This window comes from Battus philenor, unplaced genomic scaffold (genome assembly GCF_028537555.1).
Source record: "Battus philenor isolate CCGP_79_NKW_IND1 unplaced genomic scaffold, ilBatPhil1.0.hap1 SCAF_20, whole genome shotgun sequence".
In the NCBI taxonomy this organism is placed as follows: Eukaryota; Metazoa; Arthropoda; class Insecta; order Lepidoptera; family Papilionidae; genus Battus; species Battus philenor.
Window position 1 is genome coordinate 4,300,845 of NW_027181683.1, and position 26,003 is coordinate 4,326,847.

The 26,003-nt window shown below is 31.6% G+C and overlaps 1 protein-coding gene across 1 annotated transcript in view; it reads right to left on the reverse strand.

Annotated features, from left to right (window-relative positions):
- The window catches only part of LOC137922650 (fatty acyl-CoA reductase wat-like), a 44,730-nt gene extending 34,490 nt beyond the window's left edge, over positions 1 to 10,240 (reverse strand). The window contains exon 1 of the mRNA XM_068765663.1: positions 10,086 to 10,240. The gene's annotated coding sequence lies outside the window, so the exon portion shown is untranslated. The remainder of the gene's footprint in view (positions 1 to 10,085) is intronic.
- Between the last annotated feature and the right edge of the window lie 15,763 nt (positions 10,241 to 26,003).

The following is a 26,003-nucleotide window of genomic DNA, read 5'->3' on the forward strand; positions in this document are numbered from 1 at the left end:
TTGCTTCTCGCGTGCTATTTACGACAACGATTAAGTTCAATGTAATTGCCACTACCAGTTATTCATCTTTATAATCATATGGGTGATTAACGTTAGCATAATAGTTTTCCGATATCCAACATAACTTCTCGACATTTGTATCAAATTCATACAAAACTAATCACAATCGCCGAAGGTAAAGTTTTAAAATAGATGACAATATCGTTTAACACGTTCACTGCGGGCCCAATTTTGAAGAACTTTCAGCTGGTGCAGCTGAGGTCGAATCAGCCTCAAGCTGAACTTCCTAGTAGTGCGGTTGAGGCCTTTTCTGCCTCATGTTCATCAATATTTTTTTACAATATTGAGTCAATGCTTCGCAGACATAAAGAAAGCTATATTTGTCTTTGTCATACCTCATACGGTTGAGTGTAAACAGCCGCCGCACTAGAGAGAAAACACGAGTTTTACGCGCCGCACCAGTGCAAAGTTTACCATGAGGCTGAATCGACCTCAAGCCGCAGTGAACGTGTTAAGACAAAAATTCGAAATATTAATAACATCTATTGAACTGGTTTGTACTCCAACGGTGGGAACAATACAATGTTTCATCATCAACATCGTCATCATTACAGCCATAGAACGTCTGCTGTTGTATTTAGGCATCCATGATAGTTTTTTAATGAGAACAGTTCCAAGCGGTTTACTCCCGGTGTCCTCCTTTCTCTATTCAACATGGATGTTGGTCTGGTGAGTATTTAACATTTAACCAAGATGTAAATAAAGATGTTAATGATATTGAAGCAATTTTCATGAACAAAAGACGAACGAATACCATAATATTAACTATTTATGTTAATAAAATGGAAACAAAAAATCAATGAAATAAGAAATCTACGGCAATCTTTGTTAGCCTAATGATTGTAGTCTGCGGCTGATAGTCGCAGATCCCGGGTTTGATTCCAGGAAGGTGGGCACCACTAGTGTACACTATTTAAAACTTTAGCACTGCTAACAAAGTCGTAAGGAAACCGACATTCAACTAAAAACTCTTAAGATGACTTTGAACGTCAAAACATTCCTCGTACGTCCATCAAGCTGCACTGAGCCCGATTCGCCTATAGTCTTTCAAATTTAAATACAAAATATTTTAATGCAAGGCATTTATACGCACTTTAGAATCATCAATTCAATTTTTACATTACTAATCAATTTTTACATTACATAAGTTAATATCAGCACAGAATATCTCACTCTCTCTGTCTCTCTTTGCCTCGTTACGAGAAGCTTGATTCCTAACAATTTGAATATTACAAGGCTTATACAATATTTATCGATATAAAGCAATTCAAACAGCTTATCATCTAGGAGTACTTTTTACAGCGAAACGCAAATATTACAGAGCGAGATCAAACAGATTTAAATCATCGCAAATATGGACGAATGGGTTGAGAAAACTCGACGTGAGGTCATCTACTTATGCGGAGCAAACACAGCAGCCTTGCACCTCGACCTATAGATTACAATATTGCCGTAAACGTAACAACTCCTACAAAACACATAGTTGTTTCAAATGAGCTAACGTGATTTCGTATAAAAAAGTAATTTTAATTTTTACCTAATTACATTTGATTAAGAAAGATATATAAAATAAGACGTCACCCGCCCGCTTTTTAACTTCATGAACGCCATATTAACAATTTTCTTGAGTATGGGAGTACTGGTGACCCAACAGTAGAGGACTTTTAGGCGGATTCGCGAAAGTAAGTCGCGGGTTTGATTCCCGGAGCACATACTTATACAATTCACGCTTTGTGCATTAATTATATACTGTTGCCACTGCTCACAAACAATTTTACAGAGAATGGGTAGCAGCGTCCACTGTGCACCATAATACCACACTACGATCGTCAACCGCCTACCAAGAATGGCGATTATGGTATATTCCCTATAAATATCTTTGGGGGAGGCTTATGCCTTACAGTGCGTGTGTCTATAGGCTGAAGCAACGACGATGTCCTGCGGGTTGCTTGTATAGGGTAATGCTGCCGATATCGATACAATATTTGAAAATTTCAGTAAATAAAGTATTATGAAGGTCGGCAGTTGCATAGATGACATCTACTTAATGTGTACAAAAATATTAATAAAAAAAAATAGTTATCACCATAAGTTTGTTATACTTTTCTTTTGGCTTGATAAAATTATTAACTATTTTGTGGGCAACTGTGTACAATTTTACAATTCACTCCTAAATTATAATGTTATAGAATAACGAAGATCATTAAAGAAAAACTTTTGAAAAAATGCTGTTATAATGTAAAATATTTTAAAGTGATAATAAAGCTTGGGAATGGTTTTGTTTACTACTTTACTAAGGATATATGGTCAAAGTAACCACAGAAAAAACTCTTCTGAATCTGTGGACTTTTCACACACCAGGGCGGGTTTGGAACCCTTGTTTTAAAATGATGAATGTCATTATAGGGGAATTAAATCTGATTCTAGTTTCCATAAAAATGGGCTCTTCTGGCGTTCTTCTCTCTCTGGCACTCTTTTTATGGCATACACAAGTGGTGTCTGTAAACGATCATATGTGGATAATAAATATTAATTTAAATATCACCTAATGTGTTGGTAAGCAACAACCGCAAGATCATTTCGACAATTTTTTCACTTCTTTTTTTACTCCACTTGAGAGGTTTATAAAATTTGGTTTAATTAAGCCCTTAAATGTGTAAATTTATTGATAACTCTGAAATACCTTATTATTAATTAGTGTCTGCCTCTGCCCTACTTCAAGGGCACGGAGGATCGATAATAAGTAATACATATTTGTAAATAAATTAAATTTAATTACTATAAAAGCCGACCTTATACTAAGGTCAGCAAATTTCGTATGAGTTCCGGTTGTACTTGACCGACTTTATTGGTTATTTTCAATATTTTTATAATTATCTTTTTAAATTTTATTTCAAATCATCACTGTGTATACAGATTTGTAACTTCAATACCATTTAAGTTTAGTCCAACTCAAGTTAATTTCATAAGATTGAAGTATTTACCAAATGAATATTTTTTATTTATCGTGTTAAATCAATTTGACATCTCATGAGAAGTAATATGGTTTTCCTAAAAGCATATAAAAGCGTAGCAATGTCTTTCCGTCCACTTTGATATTAACTTATATGTAATTGGTCCAATTCTTTCACTTACTACGACGCTCAATAAAGCAAAACTTTGTGTGTGTGTGTGGTAAAGAGACGGATTCCTATCCTATGTGATTATTATCCTATTTTAATTTTTTAACAAAAGGACTTTTAAGCTTATTTTGTAAATAAACGACTTAAATTTAATTTTTTAAAATTAATTTCGTGAGAATATAAGAGATTTCTCGGGGCGGCGTTGTGCACAAAATTTTTTTTGAAGGTAAAGAGACCTCCCGAAAAAAAATCACTCTTAAGCAAAACATAAAGGGCACCTAACCTAGATTACTTTTAGGTAGCAAGGCTTAGGAGCTACCCCGAGAGCCTCGGCTGGAACGCTACATATTATTTTCATTACCGGTTTAGGGCACTATAGTATGCAATCGCACGACAAATGACGTCGTGTTACACACCTGAATGACGCAGTAAGTAAGTGAAGGAACATGTACAATATATTTGCTGTTATTTTTTTTTATTTTGATTTATATAGATCAAGGCTTAATTCAACGCTGTGTGGGATATTGTTAGGGCGCCGGAGGAATGTTAGATTATCTAGGCTGCTTGTGTCTACTGACCAGTAGGAAAAATTTCCGTTTCCGTCCCGATTTGCGCGGGCCTATAGAACCAGTATCTCTAAAGAGGCCTATTCCCATTAAAATTCTGCAAGAAACCTTATCTGTAACTTTATCACTTATGTAATAAATAAACCAGTATCCTCAAAACTCGTTAGGGACATTGAATATTTATATTCACATCCGAACCGCATATTCCGGTAAGATTAGTTCTGTTCAAGTTCAAACGTATTTATAAATTTGAATTGCGATATAGTTTAACGCCAAATAACATTAAATAAAAAGTTAAGTATAACTTCTTAAGCAATCTTTCGAACTTATTTAAGTTACTTATTTTGTTAATAATAATTATATTATATATATTATTATTATATATGTTAATAATAATTATTTATATATATTGTTCAGAAAAATATTTTTTTTTCAATGTCAACTTTGTTAGCACAAATATAATCAAATATGATTTCATGTGCTTCCATCAAATCAATATTCTTTCAAAATATGTTAATCCTATATGTAAATAAATAAATTTATAAAAAAAATTACATAACTTGTTTTCATTTACACGTTACAAAATAAATAAGCAAAATAACAATAAAAACTTACAGTACGGACTTCGAAAACATTTACTATGAAATTAAAATTATTTCAATAAAAAAATAAAACTAAAATAACAATAATCCAAAAGAGAAACCATTTAATTAAAGGTGGCAAAGTACACAATTAAAAAAATATATATCGACAGACTAATAATATAGCTCGGGGTATTTATTGAATGACGTCAATGGCAATCATTTGCAAAAACCTTCGTAAAGTCCTTCGTTAAATCTAAAGTAAACAAGGCAACTTTAATGCGTAGATTTAAAATCAATATCTAATGGATTCAGGCGTTATTTTGCGGAAGGCCATCCTAAGTAAGAAAAGGACCAATATATAGCTACTTCCGCCAATGCAAACTTTCTTATTTCTGTGTTTGGCACTAATCGGTGTAACGTAACTCCTGAAGATGCCCCGTGGAAGGGTGAAACACGTGTTGAGTGATTTAACGGTGGCAGTTGTGTAATTCGCATTGTTTGCCGCATGAGCATTTATCAGCGGGCTGGCGGACAGAGTACTTTATTGCGCAACTATTGCTGCATTGGCGGAAGTAGCCATATGTTGGTCCTTTTCTTATTTAAAATCAAATTCACTCTAGTTAATTCGCAATTAATTTATCGAAGATTAAGTAATTCAAGGTAAAATAATTATTTATCTTTCATTGTATCTTTCAATTCATATAAAGGCTAAGAAATATATTCAACCAAAGTACTCTACTTTATTCAGTGTTTAAGATTAACTAAATAAAAATCAATAAAAAATTTTATCACCAGGAAAAGTGGATGCATAGTTCGAACAGGTCCGGATCACGCTAAATACCAACGTTGCTGAAGCAATAATAAACACCGCCGAAGATCGCCACACAAGACTTCAATTTTTTTTTAAAAAAAAAGGGTAACAATTCTCCGTAATGACGGATACAACGCAAGGAGACGTAAGTCTCAAAAAAAAAATGCAAATGTCATTTGAACAGCAGTAAGAGTCTGGTCCAAAAGAAGGAATGCAAGGAGGAAGAAGAGTAAAAAAATAATAATTAAGGAATTAGATTTGTGGTTTGAGAGTTCAATTTTCGACACGCACACATTTTGTATAAATTGTAACATCATCTTCGAGATATAAAAAACCATAGATTATAAAATCTAGAGAGAATATAAAATAGCCACGGTAGCCAGATATATTCTATGACTTGAATTTACTATAGCTTATGTACTTTCTAAGAAATGGCTTTGTATCCTTATAACAATAAAGTGGATAATGAAAAAATTATTTACTTTCGGCAAAAGTCTTAAAATAAAAAAATATATATTTTTTTTACTTTAAAAGTTGCTTTTCGAAAATTTGATATATTAATGAATAGATTTTGCCTACAGTAATTAAGATAGATAAAAGCTATATATATATATATATATATATATATATATATATATATATATATATATATTAACGGACTGGGCCTTTTCCATATGGCTTATAGGCTTTCACTACCATTCAACCTAGATTTGTGCATCGATAACCAGTAGGTAGGTGGTAATTCTATACCACAACCTATATCTGATTACTAATAAATATATACTTAATTACTCATGTTAATACATATTGTAGAAGTTTATAATTATCACCAATTTAAATTACGCCTATTTTTCGATTTTATTATGGCGATTTGCTGGCTCTCTAGAAGGGGAATTTATTCCAAAGCCTTTGGACAGGAAAAGGAAAACGAAATCGTACTTGTGAGTAGAACAAAGCAGTAAAGGATTACTTGATCATTGTAATCTGGTTAATCCGCTTTTTATAATGTACGTAATTATAAAATTTAATTGGTAGGGCACAAATAAAAATAATGTCAAATAAAATAATGAACCAATTATATATTTTTTTGTAATTTGTACATTAAATATTAGCTCATAATTCTTCCGTACATTACTATTATATTATTAGATAATTTTTTTCGTACGTTTATTTTTACGTATGATTCTTATAAATATAAAAAAATGTGAATTGATTTGCTCAACTGACTCTATTAATTAACATATGTTGTTTTTCACCTATTCACGACATCACCGCATTAATGCGTGATTAAGATTATAAAGTCAAACCCATCCCATTTAAATAAAATTCAACCTTATATCAGAACCATGTTCTACTCCGAAAACTATACGTAATTAATTATTGACCTCTAAAGTTATACAAATGAGATACTAGTTATAAAATTGGTTATTATTGTGCTACCAAAACTATTGTACCGTGCCCAATGAAAGCGTGGCGAGGTTTGAGCCAAGAAATAGGATCATTATGTCCGTTTTTGTCTGACAGAATGGAGCGGCCGATACTAGCAACAGAAAAATAACTAAAAATTCAAAATTGAAATATATGTTGCATTTTTAAATTGTAACAGTTTTCATTTCGTATGTATACTTGTGAAGGTATACTTATTACATATATGAAGTATATACAGAAACTCTTTTTAAATAACTATGAAAAGTATTTATATACCAACTCATATTAAAGAACATATTATCTTTTTATCGAATTTTATTCTGTAAAGTTTAAAACACCTTGTGCAAAGTGACATCTGTATTAATATTTATTGAAAGATATGTCTTCTTTTTCTTATTTACAGACGATAGACGTCCACTCCCAAAGATCGTCACCATAAACAGTCTTACGCTACCCGCATCCAGCGACTTCTTTTATGGTTGGTCCACCTAGTGTGTGGCCTACTCGCTTTGCGTCTACCGCCGGATCGCCACTCAAACCTCTTTCGGCCCCAACGGTCATCGGTCACACTAGGGATGTGCTCCGCCAACTGCCACTTTAGACAGCAATCCTTCGAGCTACGTCGGTGACCACAGTTCTGCTACAGATCTCCTTCTTACAGATTCGATCTTGCAGCAAATATCTTAGGTCTCTCCATTGCTCTCGGGATCACCTTGAACCTTTTCATAAGGCCCACCGTAAGCCACCACGAACAAAATTATAATTTACTAGAAATGCTCTTAACTATATGTAGAAAAAAAATAATTCCCTTAACAAGAAATGTCAATATAAAGATTAAACATCTTATATTTTGAGTAGCGTCAGTTAATCTACTTATATCACAAAATAACTGTGATATTAAAATGGTCCTGCATTGAAAGCGATCTCGCGACTCAAAACACATAATCAACATCAAACCTCTACGTCAGTATCTGAAGTAAGATTATAAAATTGACCAGGAAGCGTACGAGTCCTTGAGCCTTTTAGAAGGCAGTCGGCTTATAAAAAATCACGGTAATGAAATAAGCCGGCCTTCTTGTATTTATAATAAGTCGCGTACGTATCATAAAACTAAATTATCAGGTTTGAACCAAAACAAAATATGACGTAATTATTTATAGCATTTATTCATGATTTATCTAACACTTATTCATATTCTGCAATACAAGATGATATGTATTGATGATGTATATTACAGTAGGGTCTCTTTATCGACGAGGCAGCTTTCGCGATGATAAAGATAAAAAGAGATCAGTGGAGAATGTTGTAACAACTCTCATTATTATTATATATTTATTATTATTATTTATTTCTACTACTTTCACAGTGTAGTATACCACAGTAGGTTAATACCGCTGCAATAATGTTTTTTTTTTTCAGAAAAAGGGCTATTTGTTCTATCTAAAATTTAAGTCCAAAAAAAATTTAGTTAAAAGTTTTTAAAATATTGAACCACATCTCAAGTGCGTAAAAATGTATTTTTCTTGTATTATACATCCACAATAACATTACGGTCTCGACTTCATTGAGTTAGAATACGCTTTACGCTTAGCTTTTAATATTCAGAAAGCTCATAGAATTAAGTTTTTTATTTTTTTCTTTTTAGATCGAACAAAAACAAATTGTCAAAGAACGTTTGTGCGCAAATGTAAATAACTAAATTTTTAATAAATTAAATATGTACACGTATTTTTTTTTAAATAATTTGCGATCCCACTAAGTTTCTTTCGCTACTTCTTCTAAGGCATTTAATATTCCAGCAGGTGTTAAACTCAAGTTGACGTAAATAAGAGATGTTATCCTTCCTATGTTGCGTAAAAAAATCTCCAATGTTATTTCAAATTTATGTCAGTAACTACGCAAGAAGATGTTTCAATTTAAAAAACAATGAACCTATACGAAAAATAAAGATTCAATAAATGTTGAAACATATAAAAAGGTACGAGGTTTTTTTTTGTCCGAGGTTACCTTCAAGAAAAAACATATAACATAACTGGTTCATAACAATATCTTGGTTTCAAATTTTACTGTGTATTGTAATTTATATTTTTTTAATATCGAACAGTACGTTTATTTGTGTTTATGGATGAACAGTCATGTCAAAAACATGTCTCGCGGTAAAAAAAAAATATTATTTAAAAAAAAAATTCCCTCCAATTTCGAAGTCTTTTGTGTCGTTCTGTAATTAAAAATCTTGATTCGAAAATATTTTTTTTTATTTTAAAGAGTCATGACAGATGTACTTCGAGAAGAGATACAAAAAGTAATATTTTGTTCACTTTAAACTCTAATTTTATTAATAATGATTTTTACTCAAGATTTTCCTACCAGATCGAACATCGAATCAAAAATAAGGAGAATCGTAGAAGTAAGAAAGTAATCAACTTAGTTCAGCCGATTGGCTAGTGGATAGGCCACATGACGCAGAAAAAATGGCCACTGAGCTAAAGATCCGGAGAGGAGGCCCCGGACCAAGAAGCACAGCGGAAGATGTCCACCCACAAAATGGACAGACTGCCTTGTTAAATTTTTCGAAAGACGCCGGAGGAAGGCCGCTACCAACCGGTCCTTTTGGAAATTTCTGGGGGAGGCCTATGTGTAACAGTGGATGTCTTATAGCTAAAATGATAATGATCATGAAAAAAAAAATTCAATCGTTAAGTATTTAAAAAAAAAGGTATCACGAAAGATAACACTGGAGCGGTCAATTTCCAAGCTATTTTATAACGATAAAACAGCGTACCATTAGCTAGCAAGTACAAAACCTTTAACAGATGCTAATAATCTTTATAAATGCAGTAATTACTTACGATGTCATACTAATTTAAAACTTGCTTTGAATGCAATAAAATTGTGACACATTTTATAGTAACAAACAACGTAACACGTGTGCTAGAAAAGACCAGAAAACTTCAAACGTCAAAGGTTAATAATTACTACTTGTTATTTTTTTTTTACCTAGGCGTTTTCTTGACCGATAACTACTGCTACTATATCCACCAACTAACGGATGAAATGGGTCCAAATAGTAAATTATCGGAAAAAAAATCCTTTTAGACTTTCATTATTATCATTTCAGCGATTGGGAGTCCCCTACTGGATATAGGCTTTCATAATAGATTTCCAACAGGACCAGTAGGAAGCGGCCTGAAACCCACGTCTTCCGACTATTACATCTACCGTCTACAGACTTTAAATATTACGTTTTTCATGACTTGATATGACTGAACTTAGTAATTTTATTAATACGATAAAATCACTTTATCTTAACTTTAATTAAATAAAAATAATGATAATTAACTCATTAAAAAGTCTGTAAACAAACCCAATAATCGAATTAAAAAATTATTTAAATTTATAAATAAAATATATTTAATAATTACAATTTCACGACATAAATTATTATTTAAAATTTATATTGAAATGAATCCAAAATTATTATAAACTTATTTATTGTTTAAATATAGTTACTTACACGATAACTTTGTTTCCCACTGATATAAAAATTACTGTAAAAATACTTCACTTAAATTATTAGCAAGTCTATCACGCGCGTCTGATTCTACCCACAACTGGACGTTGACTGCCCAAAGAAAGAAAACCTGAGTAAAGTGAAGCTAAACGGACCGAACAATACAAGTCAAAGGTGTAACAGCGGAATTGGTTTTTACTTTTTAATTATCAATTAACAGCTTAAACACCTTTTTATCCACAGTTGTAGTTCATATTTATTTGAATTTAGAATAGACCCACAAATCCAAAGACAAAGTTGTGGTTAAAAGACCGCAGTAATTTTTACGCGAATTAAAAATATATATTCAGATATTTGCATTAAAATGCACTAATTATTTAGTTAATATATAGTTTTAATTATGCAATTTTACTTGTTGTGCCAAGAAATTTTGAAAAAAACAAAATTATTACATATTACATTTTCTCTTCCAGAGGTATTTAGGATTCATTTATAATTTCTTTTTACGTCACATTTTAAATCGTAGAATTAATTATTTTAAAATTTTAAATATTTTCTTCACCGTAATTTACTTAATCAAGCAATGATAAAATTATTCCTGACTGTATTCATGTACCATCTGTAATGCTTTTCGTATGTAATTCTACTAATCGTCTTTAGTATTTTTTGAAGACGCTGCAAAAATAATGCGCGCGGCGTTATTTCTATTAATAAACTAAAGTGTGCAATTATTGCATTGTCTCATTTTAATAAGTGTTGAAACCATAAAAATTACTAAAAATAGCTTAAAGCATAATTATTACATATAAAATTTCAATACTAAATTTGACTTTAGCTAATAAACGTTGACAAGGCAAGGAGAGAGTCTCGCTCGAGATTTTTCTAAGGAACTGAATAAAGAATGAAAAGATCTGTAGAAAATGATAAAAACGGATATCAGTAGTATGCAGGTCACATATAACTCAAAATAGATAGGCGCTGAAGCTAAAAGATTCTGCAGTGAAGACCACAGACTTAAAAACGCAGCGGAACACATATAAGGTGAACAGAAGACTTAGTTAAAGGGTTTCGTTCCGATCCTATTAGAAATCTTTGGGCGCCTATGTCGAGCGGTGGACACCTTCCGGCTAAAACGATGATGAAGAAATCATAAATTGAACTTTACATACACGAAACATATTGATCAAAATCGCGACATATCACATAAGACAAAAGGCAGTTTTTATATAAGATTAATATATCACCTGCTAAATCACTATCGGATGGTCAAGTAAAGCATACCTCTATTTTTATGAAAGAAAATAATTTTGTTACATTTAAGATGCTAAGATTTTATGATTAAAAGATAATACAAATGTAAAATCTGTATACACCAATACCTCACTTTGTGTTGTGGTTACGTTCCAAAAAAACACGACGCAAATTGAAACGCCGCAAAGTGAATTAAGAATTTCTATAGCAAACTATGTAAAGATCGAAGATAGATTCCAGGGTTACGAAAATACAACATTTTAAAAAGAAAATTAAACAAAGTAAACACTTAAAAAAATATAACTTTGCCAATAAATAAATTGGAAATATATATACCGTTTTGTAATTAGAAACAACATGTTAAAATTTATATAAATTTATTATTCTCTTTTAAAAAAAAAGCACAACACACTACAACACACTAAGTAATTGAAACTGAACTCCAAAATTAGCAAAACAAAGTGAAAATGGAACTGTTTTAAAATTGCGTTGATTTTTAATCAGAAAGAAAATCCGCGAGTTTTGCTGGCATGGCGCAATTAGAAACAAAAATGTTGCCATCTTTTGGACAAAAGAGAAAATTTCAAAAAAAATTAAAGACTCGAACCCAAAACAACGCAAATCCAAAAATCTTACGACGTACAGTGAAAATTAGTACTAATTAAGCAGCGACGCAACTTCGAAAAAAAAGCAAAACGAAACGACGCAAAGCGAGGTGTTGGTGTAGTAAAATATTTTGTAAAGCAGCGCCTTTTTAGTGAGTCCTCAGTCAACAATAATATTAGAGAAAATAATAATATAAGGGCAAGTAATAATATAAGAGGAAATAATAATATTAGAGAAAATAATAATATTCAAGAAAAAAATAATCTCTACTAGTAATGTAAAAGCAAAAAAAGTGGGTAAAGGTACGATTTTTTTAATTTATACCTAATATAAATATAGGCCCGTCGTGAAAGACTTAGGGACAATATAATTTGAGAGATAAGAAATTATGCATTGAGATTATTATAACTTCGCTTCGCTGACATCGAAGAATATCAAGAAAAAAAATCATACACACAATTAAGAGGAAATATAAAGAAGATGTCAGTTCCTAGTTTAGAGAACCTCTCACACAACATTATCCAATTGCCCTGTGCGATTAATAACACAATGCAATTTTTCGTTTCGTGATAATTTCCTTGTCTTTACATGCAACGACCTCGAAAAACAATTGAGAAGCAGACGGAGATACACGCCTGTGTTTTTTTAAACAGTTATTTTATGGAATAACCGTCTATTATGACGTCACCGTATCTTTACGACCACGTCGCGGTACCTTTTCCTATCAAGACAGGTTCCGACCACAAAGCATTCCAAACAAGACCTGATGTTTCAAAATTGCTTTCCGTAAACAAACTTCAACTATAATTGAATTTTATTTAAATCTAAATAACGTTAAAAATTACATTATTGAGAAGTAAAATTAATTTTTACTTCGCTGAAAACTAGAGAGTTTAAACGAATCATCTTTTTCTTAAGCACGCTTTCAGTGTGGTATTATGATACGCAGAGAACGCTTCTGACCATCCCCTGGAAACTGTTTGTTAGCTGTTAACTGTTAGTTAGTGGCAATCCTTTATAATTAATACTCAAAGTGTAAGTTATGTAACATTGTATCCCGGGAATCAAACTCGCGACCTCTACCGCAGAGCTACCACTGCTCGTGTTGAACATACATATGTGGAAATCACTTATTATATATATGTTTATGCCATAAGAGTTTTCTGAGGGCACGCTAATCCCCGAAAGTTGTAAGATCATCATTTCTTTGAACATTTTGGACATATTCGAAGCAAGTAACATTTTTATCCTTTAAAAATATAATTTCTTTGAAAATAAAATGTATACTTATTTTCTTAGGTAAGTAACAATATTAAAAAGTGACACTCGTTACCTGTGTATTTACAGTAAGAGAAGTGCATAAAATTTTAAAGCAGTGTTTAAATTTTAACCAAATTTTCATAATAAATCTCTTCGTTCATACGAACATTATTGTATTGTCGAAGGCAGAATAATGATTTTTATTTTTAGTCCTTGATTTTTTTCAGTTTCTTTGAAAAATTTTTCATATTATCTATAATCATATAAGTGTTCATATTTACCTCGATGATGAAGTCCAAATGCCAATTTATTCAGACGAGTAATCCGCCGGATTTTGTCATAAAACACCTTGTATAGCAGGTAACTTAGGTTAATACTTCCTTGAATAAGGTCTTGCTCAACTTATGTATAAATAATCGGAATACTTTACTGTTTTTTTAGCGATAGGTATGACAAACTGTAGACAGCAAATATGTGGCAACCTCAAAATTAGCTTACATCATCATAATACATTGTTTTATTTTTATGATTCGACACTTCATAATTATAACATTATTATTTTGATTCGTAAGACATTGCTAATTTTGCATTGCAGTAAAATAGATTTTTTGTCATTATTATAGATAGACAATACCTATATATCAGCAGCTAATACCTGACCAAACTAATTATTAATGTGATGGCCTACAGACTTGGCCATTCCTTTGCGATAATCAGTATATAGTTTTGGTGTAGTAATGAGGCTACAAAAAACTACAAATGAGTTTGTTATTTTTATAAGATATTAAGAACATAAAATAAAAGAACTTTTTATACATTTAAAACTGGAAAATTATATGGATAGTGCACTCGTTTCAGATGCGTGGCGCGATTCAGTTTTAATTCCAATAAATGCTCGCTTGAGATTAAGTATTTTTTTAAATTGTTATGCGTGCATTCTAAATATGGTCCAATTATGGTCGTTCTTCCCAGATTGTTAAATCGTAAATCGGTAAATAAAAAAACATTAACATTAATAACGATGGTCTGTCAAGAACAAACGACTATCTAATGTAACAATAAATTCGTAACTATGCTAAAATATACACGGTAACTGGTTATAGTTATATATGCTTTAAGAGTATGAATGTATAACTTATATATATGACTATATAACTATAAATTAATGTATACCCCATCCAAAAATCAAGGCTTTCATAAATAAAGTAAGAAAAGTGTAATAATGATTGCTTATTCTCTGTTCCTGCACACTGTACTGCCAGAAGTTATTGGCCTGTCGTCTTCCAATAGAAATAATAAATTAATGTAACATATTACGACTGCTCACTTTTTATAGTGTGATTGAAAAGAATGTGAAAGTTTTGAAGCTTCGTACTAACAAATGAGCTATACGTCCCTTTAAAGCTTTTATATCTCTAACCAACCCTGTATATACAACCTTCGGGCCTTCACTTACATACTTATAATGATAAATAATATCCTTGTGACATTCTGATCAAAATCTTTATGACTCGATGCTATCTCACCATTTGCGTGCAACTTTTTTTTCGTCTTGAAAAATTGCTCCGTTTTTTTTTTATTTTAGACCTTACCTGTAATTCGTAAAAAATCTTTTACTACTTTGTTTTTCTTATACCGTTATTGTACCCATGTAATTTTGTTAATACATGCTTACCTTATGAAATAGCCATGCGGGTTACTTCAAGCTATATATGTAAGGAAAACAGGACTATCTACCTATACTGTCTATACTACATGTAATTAATTTTATGTATCTTAAATAGGGAGGAGATTCATCAAAGTGTTCAATCGTTAACTATGTATATATGCATATATAAAAATATGTAATTAATATAACAGAGGCTAGTAATTTATTTTTAATATGAATTAAACTACTATACGTATGTCAAATGTCATCAAAACGTGGCTAGCTGTACAAAAAGATATTAATACAAAATAATTTGTGATACACATAATAATAATTTTACTAACTGCAACGCCTTTCAAATAGAAGAACACATTTATTTATATGAGCGAAAGCGTACCACCATCGGACTAGGAGAAGAACGTCCATAAACAAACATTCTTTATTTAAAAATGTTCACTTTTTCCTAACAGAAAAATATGCAAGCGAAAACAAAATGGCGAAATTAATTGACATTTCAGTTAATCTGTTATGTCATTCATTTATTAATACTATTTTATTCACGGAAGGTTAATTTACAATGACCCTATGTGTGCGTCATGAGACGAATGCTAGAACAGCCTAGTTTAATAGAACATACAATCAGATTGAACTCTCCTTTGATGGTATTTTTCAATTTAAAGCTACGATGTCTCCAAACGCGCCGTGAATTCGGAAGACCCCACACTAAACTCAAACGTGTTTTCTTTGTGGTCACTTAATAAATAATTTTAATATATATGAATTCTTTAGTAAAATTTGTAAATAAATACATTCGTTAACTAAACTCAAAAGTACACGAGGCTTTCAAGGAAATGTCATCGTGCAATTGACGTAAAACGACTGCATATTATATATAGCTATACGGTTATTCTTATTGGGGTATATAAAAACAAGTTTAATGTTAAAGGTCTTTCATAAATGAGCGTCTATAAAGTGCAATTACAAAGTATATGTATGTTACTAACGTGGATATACCGTTACAACTGAAAAAAAAAAACAATTATATGTATCAGAAGCGAATAATTTTACCAGATTAGCCGAAAATCGATTCTTGCATACAAAATCGATATTAATTAACAGTTCAGCAAAGCCATAATGAACTTATGACTTAAATAGAAGCCATCTCTCAAAAAGGTGTTCGTTTTTTAATGTTAGTACTGTAACGTTGCAAGTTAACGTCCCATAAATCTTAGTTAAAATTTTAACCAAAAAAAATATAATCACGAGAAACGTCTCATAAATCGCAATACAGCAAAAAATTGTTCAACCCTTAGCGGGTAACGGTACGTCTCAAGTGGCGTGGGGTCGTGGGAGCATGCTATTGGTTTAACGAATCTTTGTTTTTATAACAAAAATTCCAATGCGCCCGCGCACCAGCACACAGAGTTTACACAGTGCTCGGGAGAAGGATCCAGGCCTCGGTCGCGTTCACTAGCTAGGTGTCGTCTCACGCACCGACGCACACTCTTTGTGTCGGTTGCGTTCACCAGCTATGTGTCTTCATACGCGCCGGGGCCAATAAGAATTTACGTTATAAATTCACGCCTTGGTCCTATTCATTCTCCGGGCATCATTTAGTTCACGCCACAACCTTTACATCGTCTCGCACCCCAAGGGGTAAGTGTTGAACAAATATTATGAAGACATCATTATTAAGTAGCGTTTATCTATAAGTTAGAGCTCAACATTTTGTCTGTGTCCATAGTTCCATCATTATGTATTCATTATTACTTTTCAATTTGTTTATTTATTTATCTCTTCTATTTTTTGTTTTACATTCTTTACATTTTGTAACTCCGTTCTGACAGTAAACAATCACATCAACTGCTTTCGGCTTCTTTCCTTCTTTCATCGCAAGCCATCTCGGGGTTTACTGTCAGCGGAGCAAATTGTACATATACTTAAATATGTATATCATAACTGTGACATTTGTTCACAGGTGCGATTTTTATACTACGACTTTTATACTGCAAGTTTTACACTGCAAGTTTTATACTGCGACTTTTATACTGCGACCTTTACCCTGCAAGTTTTACGCTTCGAGTTTTACATTGCAAGTTTTACACTGCAAGGTTTATGCTGCAAGTTTTACACTGTTGAAATTAAATCACCGTGCACCGGAACCGACACATACTGCAACCTACCGGCGCTCCCTGCTCTCAACTTGCAGCCGCCTGACCAGTCCTGGAAGATCGTGCGGCTGGCTACCACCACCATCAGGGGAGTACCGAGCTGCGATGTAAAATTAGACCAGGCCTTCTGCCCACTACCCTTAGATAATTAAACACATATATAATTTTCTTTGTGTGCTTTTTTTAACGCCAACAACTACTACCCATTTATAAATATATATATTTTATCCTTAAAACGGCACAGTACTCAAAACTGATGACGAAATGAGTAACTAATCGCAAAACTCAACAACTACTTTATCAATTCGACTATTACACATCATCATCATCACATAGCCGATAGGGGCCCACAGCAAGGTACACCTTCTAAAATACCGCCATTATGACCAGTTTTACGCTGCCAACATCCTCCTCCGTATCATCACACTACCTTAACCAGGTCATCAATCCACCTGAAGGGAGCATATCCAAGGTGCATCTACGGTCTCGTGGTCGCAATTCGAGAACCGTCCAGCCCCGGTGACCTTCGTTATTCTGCAGATCTCTTCATTTCTAATTCGTCTCGCAGCGAACTTCCGAACATAAACCTCTCCACTGCACTCTGCGTGGCCTTGAGTCTTATTATATATAATACCTAAGCGACCATGTCTCGGATCCGTATGTCATCATTAGCAACACACACTGGTCAAAGACCTTCTTTACACATAAAGCCACCAAAAAATTAAATCACCTGACCCTGGAAGCCAAATAATTGACGTCAATCAAAATCATTATTACTAGTCTTGCAGTGTGTCAAAATTGTTTTTGTTAGTAATCGACTTTATATTATATATTTATTAAGACATTAATTTAATAAAAAAAATGATCGCGCTGAAATATTATTTATCTATTTATTCTTTCCATTGAATTATTTATAAAATTATATCAATAACTTTAATATAAAACTTCTTTACAGTTTATTTTTAATGAACAGAGTACCCTAGGAGTAGGGAGGTTCTCTATCCCAATGGAAATAAAATTATGCGAAGTAAATCGAATGGCTATTCCTGACAACACAATGCTTGTATTTTTAAGTTACGTGGCTTTAATTAATATTGAGCGTAATTGCTGCAGTCGCTCGACGCATAAGTAAATTATCGTCGTATTGTACTTCAGCCGTTGCTCGAAGTGAGTCTGTCAATACAAAGATTTCGGCGATTTTCGGAACCCGTGGCTTATCAAGCAGCTGAAAAACATAAAGGTTTAAGTGGCAGTTACAGTTTGTTGCTATATTCGTATTGTTGTTATATTCCTACTCTACGAAAACAAGCCTCCTCACATCATTTGCTTACAAGCTTGTACTCCTAGTCGTAGTACGGAATATTAGATACCATAGCTTTCCAAATTTTTGTCCGCCGTTAAGAGGTTTCGTCGAAGCATTTCCCTTCACCCTATGTTAGCAGTTGTGGTGTTCCTTAAACGTTTTATCTGAACTGAGTAGATAAACAAATTAAAAAAATTATCAAAAATTAAATTGAATCATAATTAAAATTTAATAGAATAATACTCAAAAATTAGAATAGAAGTTGTTAAATTATAATTGTAACTATCGTCTCTTTATCGTCTATTTATCGTAATATTGTAATAATGTATGGAATTAAATAAAGATTATTATTTTTTTTTCCTTTATTATTAATGAATGTTTTTATACATGATGTTTAAAAATGTTACATTTTATAACTTTTGTATAAACCTTAAATCATCTGTTATACACTAGCTGTCTCGACAGGCTGTACTAACAGAAGTTGTTGAATTGTCGCATTCTAATAGAAAAAAAAATTAATGGCCACTATTTCACTGTAATCATATTATTTATTAAGTTGCGTTCGATAAATAGTGACCGATTCACCTGTTAAACAACAACATAATTTTGTAATACATGTACCCTCAAACGCACGAAGTACAAAGCGACCTATCAAATGCGCTATTTTAATTGTCATTTTTGTATATTTTTAAGTTTCTGCGAAAATTACAATTTTTTTGAAGCACGTTTGAATTATTAGGAAACCTCTGAAAAAGAAGAAAGACATCGTTAATGTATTTCTCAACTTGGGAAATAAAAATTAATTATTAAATATATATATAGAAAAATATATACATATATATATACATGGCGCTTGAACTGTCAGAGAGATACGGATGGAGTTGAAAGACGACTGTAATACGACTGTAACTGAAGCTTTGAAAAAGCGACCCCACATATACATATATAAGCATATATGTACATATATATTTATATGTATAGATATCCTGTACGGTTACTCTTAATAAAAAAGTTAAAACATGTTAGTTACTTTTTAATTATAATGTTTGATTCTATTCATCTGATAATTGTTACTTAAGTCTTATTTATACTTTTTGTCATAAACCGATTACATAATAATAAAACCGTATGTTCCTAGCAAAAGTATACAGAAACATCTCTTTTCCTTTTAATCCACTGAGAAACACATAAGAAGTGTTACGACGCCGATATAAGTTGATGAAAAGACTAATTTTAATATTTTATTTTGTTTCAAGTTTAACGAAATTATTTTCGTCAAGGGCATGTTACAAATGAAGCATTATACATATACCAAAATTAAATCTATTTTAATGCAATGTTCGTACATATTTGACTTTCACATATTTCCAGATTTAAATATTGATTTTTTACACTGATATTTTTTCTCTTGCATGAGATTAACCGATTGAATGCCACCGCAGTATTTATAATTAGCCGCCAAGTATCAATGTAAAGTATTTTTGTATTCTGATTTAAAGGGGTTATATCGAATAAAATTATTCAATGAGATACATATTTTGTTTACGGCATTTTGTATTACAATATCGATAGTAACACTGTTATAGATAGCTTCGCACTTTTTAGAATATAAATTTGATTTCTTTAATAATAATCACAAAATTACATATTGTGTTAAAGATATTAATTTATACCGCATTCAGAATCATTGTCGTCGCGGTATCCTGACCTCTAGCCTTATGCAAGTTAAACAGTGAATAAAATTTCATTGCCCCCCCCTTAAAATATTCCGTTTTATTTTTATTAAAGCTGCTTGTATTAATTCTATTTCTAACGCAAATGATATTCATTTGAATGTTCCCACAATCCTTTCAGGATTTTTTACAGTTATTTTTCATAGACGTAAAGACCCTCAAAAGATTTTTTTAGTGTTTACTAATATTTAACTACATTGTAACAATGATTATGTCAATGTGCTTTTCAGCCATTTGAACCCACGCGGACTGGCATGTTGAAAGTGACAGTGGGCATGTCACATAGTGCTCAGATAGGATCGCTACTAGAATATTATGATTCTGGAATGCATACCTCTGGAAAGCGTAAGTTGTCCACAGACAAATTAGGGAAAAAAAGGGAATTTTAAGGGCGGGGGGGCGTCTTACGGCTAAAATTATGAAATAATATTGGACCTAAATAACTTCCAGTATTTGGAAACGGTAGTTATCTATCTATTAGGTGTGTTTGTATTTTGATTAAAAACATATTGTAACATCTTAAATATCAAACTAGGTAACAGATAATATCAACAATGCTATAATAATACCTAGATAATTTTCCGCAAAAGAAAACTACGAGTATAATCAATGAAATGAATATGGCTACGTTTATTAAAACCACTATCGAAAAAAAGTGCGTCTGAAATTTACACAGCGTTAGAGAAAACTGTTAAGGATTAACATCTGCGCTAGCGACAATATAACCAATCCGTATATTTATCTGGATACTCAAAATAATTCTTTTTAAAGTCTCTCTCTCAAGGGCATATGATTGCCAAAATACAAATACTTTAGTAAGAAAGGGACTAATATATCGCTTATTCCACTATGCAGCAGTAGTCGTGCAATGTCATAAAACAATGTCATATATATATTAGTCCCTTTCTTACTTAGGATGGACTTCCGCAAAGTAACACCTAAATCTGTTAGATACAAATACTTTATACCCCTGGGATCAATGCATGCTCTCATCTGAATACATATCACACATTATTGTATTCAGATGAAAAGATTTATGGCGTAAACGCAACTTTAAGAGAATTTTAAATTATAAAACCCTAAAATTTATATACATTGTCAATATATGACATTAATATTTAGTTCTTAGTTTTAGTATAATTTCAAATAATATCATTTTTTATACTATTTGGCAAAAACTTAATAAAGAGCAATATATAAAAAAATATGTACAGTAAAAAGAAACAAGGCATGGGTAAGCCCCCATTACTAGACCGACGACAGTATGCAGAATGCGGGTATCGCAAGACATGTCATGAAATAAAAGAGACACTGATAATGTAGATATTTCATAATTGCCATCAATACAATCAATGCATCATTACAAAAATATATCAATTTATGATTTAAATTGATCAATTAACTTTGAATTATGTAGCTCAGAAAGGTTTTTAACCTCAGTTGCAAGAGTTCTTTGAACTTCTATCGACCTAAAGTCGGGTTTTTGTTGAATTAAAGTTATTTAGTATCCAACCTTGAACAAATATTAAAAAAAAATTGTTCACAATTCCATTTTACATGTGTATAATATATTTAAAACAGTTGCATTGTTTATTTTTTCTTTATTTTTGCTTATATTACTTATTATTAGTCAATTCTGGTATATCTTTAAAAAATACTAACTCGACAAATATTCATCTTTACACCGTCACATTGAAGGGTTTGTTTCTTTTAAAGAAAAAAATTCGCCTATGTGTTAACGTTCGTTTACACGTCACGCATGTCGTATTTAATCGGAAATATTAAAATTACAGATGTTTATTTTAAACAGACTTAATTACAACTGTGCCTTAAAGCATATATAAACCTTCATGTTATATCGCTCACTTGCTTATCCGTGAGTCCTGACCGATGTCACATATCAAGCAGAGAGAAAATAATCTTCTGTTGACATACTACGGATTTTCTTATCCTGGCTTACACTGCTGTCAAATTGGGATTTATTGCTTCTGCAGATTCGATCAGACTTGAGGCTTTCCTGGGAAGCCTCAGCTCTGGCCGCTACATACTATGGCCAACTATTCACTGTGACGAGCCTACGCGAGCATACCTTGGCTTGGCTGTCACTCGTCGATAATACCCATTTACCATTCCAACTCAAGGACATCCGAGAGTTTCAAACCTCGATTTGTTCGATAGGAATGACTTGGCTAACATTACTACCACTTTAGAAAGCATTAGCGCTAGGAGAAGTTACGGTACGGACTTTGAATAGCAGCTAAAGTGTAAAAGAACTGCCACTCATGCTCCGCGCGGCTGTGGAGAATCTTCGCAATATTATTTGCGTGACTAAATAGCCATATAACTTGGAAACGGTCCTATTGTTTACCACACAAGTCTTTTATTTAGAGGTGTCGGGTTACGCAGAAAGGAGCCTTGTGTTACCTCCAATCGCCAGAATTTTTATATACATATTTTTTTTAGTTCTATCTGACGCGCTATCATTGTAAGACGACTTTCTTTTTCATTCTATATGGCGTTAAAATAAATTCCGCCACATTTATAATAGTTGTTTGTCGTAAACAGAGCTTCAAGATTCGAACAGTTAATTTCTTGATATTCACAGGGAAATGATTATAAATATCATATAGCTTATTTTTAACCATTCATGGTCAGAATAAGGTATTTATTACGTTACAGTCATATTTTATACCAAAGTAGAGCCGTAAAACCACGGCCACCTGTCACTGTATTGACATTCTGTACCAATTCATCGACCGAGATTTTCCACAAAATCATTCGTTAATAAATAAGCTTATTTATTAACTGTTTCATTAAGTAGTCGAAACAATCTCGTTATTCAGTTTGAAGGTTAAGTTAAGAAGCAGTTGCTATTTACCTTACCTGCAGAAGTATATTAATATAAATGAATATGTGTACATAAAACATATTTTCTTAATGCTACCTTAAACCTTGTTAAAAAGGAATAATTCTTTTTTTTTTCTATTTCATAAAATATTTGTTACTGCTATGTGTACTAATTTATACATTAATTAACAATTTTTAAAATATGCGCCTTGATTAGCCGTAGGTGTAAAAGCTTTAAATGTATACATTCAGTAAAGCTTATTTGCTTTCAAAAATCATTATAAGACCATTTTGAAAGTTAATAACAAAAAACATTAATTTGAATTTCGAACGTTAGCTTCTATGATTAAAAAATAGACTTCTTTCCCGCCATTAATGTATGTTTTTTGTTTAGAAATTATTGGTTTTGCAAATGAAGTGGGGCACGCATTCCAATAAAAAAGTAAATTAATGTGAAAATTTATTTTAGAGTTAAAAATTTATTCAAGTTAATTGATAATAGGTACACAAGCTTTAAATCTTTTTGTTGACAAATGACATACACCCCCTTAGAGCTACTATAAAGTGATGTATAATACATGAGAGAAAATGTGAACCCAATCTTATATTTATAAATAAAACGTCAATATGATTTTCCACTTATTTTTTATTTGAAAATGGCCACAGCTGTAAAAAATATATAAACAAAAATGTTGTATCTAGCAATTAACATCTTTCTCCTTACAAACTAGGACGCGATTTTTATATGAAAGTTATAAACTGATTCTAGAGATATTACGTTGCTACTGTTAAGTAAATCGCCATTGAGTTTAATAAAATTGTACTTTGAACTTACATTACACGTACTGGACCGTTCTATTATCGCCGGACGAAGTTAATGACAGAAAATTCACAAGTTATCTAATAGATAATGAAGTAAAGATGTGTGTACACAGCTGCAAAATGTCAGTCTACGTCAGATGCTTGTACGGCGCAGACATTAAACAATTGAGTCATGAAACTTAAAAAATTCCAAATGCCAAACTTCAAAAATTTATGTGTGGCATGACATATTACAGAAAGATTTTTTGTTAATTACATTAAATAAAAAGAAGAAAAGCCGCTAGTGAAACTAACAATGAACCAGATGAGTTATAAAAAATGAAATATTTTTTCTTTGAATTATGTTTAGTCGATTTAATAAAGTTTTTCTGATGTTCCACCTCATACATGTAATTTTAATACATATATTCTCAATCACACACGTTTAAACTCTGTAAACACATCTTTATTTTAATTATAGTTCATTTGTAGCAGCGAATTGCTTACAGAAGGTTGGTTGAAACAGTGCCTTTTTTTCAACGACTATTGTGTTAATGCTCTATTATCAAATTTCGAAAAAAAAAATCCTCCTTGCCAATTGAATAAAATGAAGATATAACTTTCTGTAAATATGCGCCTACTTGTATACATAGCTTAAAGGGGCACATACAAAGGAATAAACACGTTCTAATATTAAGTTTAAAATTTTCATATAAAAATCGCGAATGACATTCCAATGCACACATTCAATTAATCTCTTAAACAAATCGAATCAATTATATCGCTCAACTTTAAAGCCACAAACACACCAAATATTTTTTTTAGTCTTTCTACATCTTTGTACCATGTGTGTTAAGAAATAAAAACATATTTTAATTATCCATATTCATATGGTTACACTGGGTATATGTTGAACGTGATTTAATCTTCATTTCCTACAAATTAAGAGTGAATTAAATGTGTGCATAAGCATTATTTCTTATTCAACGATCTTTACATTAATTCACAGCTTTGGTCTGTTTAGAGCGTACAAATTATAAAATATAAACATTTTCATTACTCTCGTATTTTAAATATCTCTATGATTTTATTTTCTAATTACAATTTCCACGGATCAAAAAATAAAATAAAATCGTAAAATTCATTAAAACAGGAAAAAAACATTATTTCGAGACAAATGTATAAAAAGAATTGTTAAAAAAATATATAATTGATTGTGCACGCTTTCGAATTATTCAAATGTCCTAACTGTCCTGCATTCTTATTAATACCTTAATATCTATGGTAAATAAAATGTTTGTAAACTAGAAAAAAAAAACTTTAAAAAACCTCTAGCGTTCCATCTACAATATGTGCGTACTACGATTTTAAAAACATTGTACTCAAATATCATATACACATCTTTTACAAAATAACTAGAAAAAATGCAAGAGAATTCGGGAAAACATAACGAGCACCAAAAAAATTAAGATACAATAGTAACATCAAAGTCTTTTTTTCCTTAAGAACGATCCTATTTTTGACTACCAAAATACAATTAAGACTTTGACGCAGTTTTCATTAATATCCGCGAAACCGAAACGTCAAAACTTTGGCAAGACCAACTTTTCAAGTTAACAAAAAATGATAATTAAATTGTGACGAAACGAAACTGTTTTAAACGTCCCTTAAATGCTAAGCTTTAATCGTCAATGTTATAATTGCCACATAAATTCGATAAAATATCACTTCCCCAATTGTTTTGCAACACTCACCGTCTGAACATCTCCGTTTGATTATCGCTTCGCGCCCTTTTTAATCTGTATGAAACAAATATAAAAAAAAAAAACTATTCCGTAAAAGCTACATATTTTGTGTACCAAATATTGAACGAAATAATGTATACGCAAATAGTTATGATGACCCAAATTGAACATCTACGCACTGTGTCCGTAATGTATATAAAAAAATGAGCGCCAAACCATCACAACGCGCATTTCTCCTTGATTTTAAATATATTTTAACATAATTATCCTGCCGTTAGATTTTTGAAGATCTTTGCTTTATACATTTTAGCACGAACGTAAAAAAATTAAATAATAAAACAACAAGTTCATTTTAAAATAAAACAACATGGCGATGTAAGAAAAATATTTCTAACAGCTGTTAACGGAAATATTCTTTCTAGCCTTGCCGCGTAAAAACCTACTGAATGCGTAGATTTAACGTTTGAATAAAAATATATCAAATTAAAACATTAAAATAGTTTTATATAATTTTTGTCTGCATCACAATAATGAAATAAAATTTGTAAATATAAAG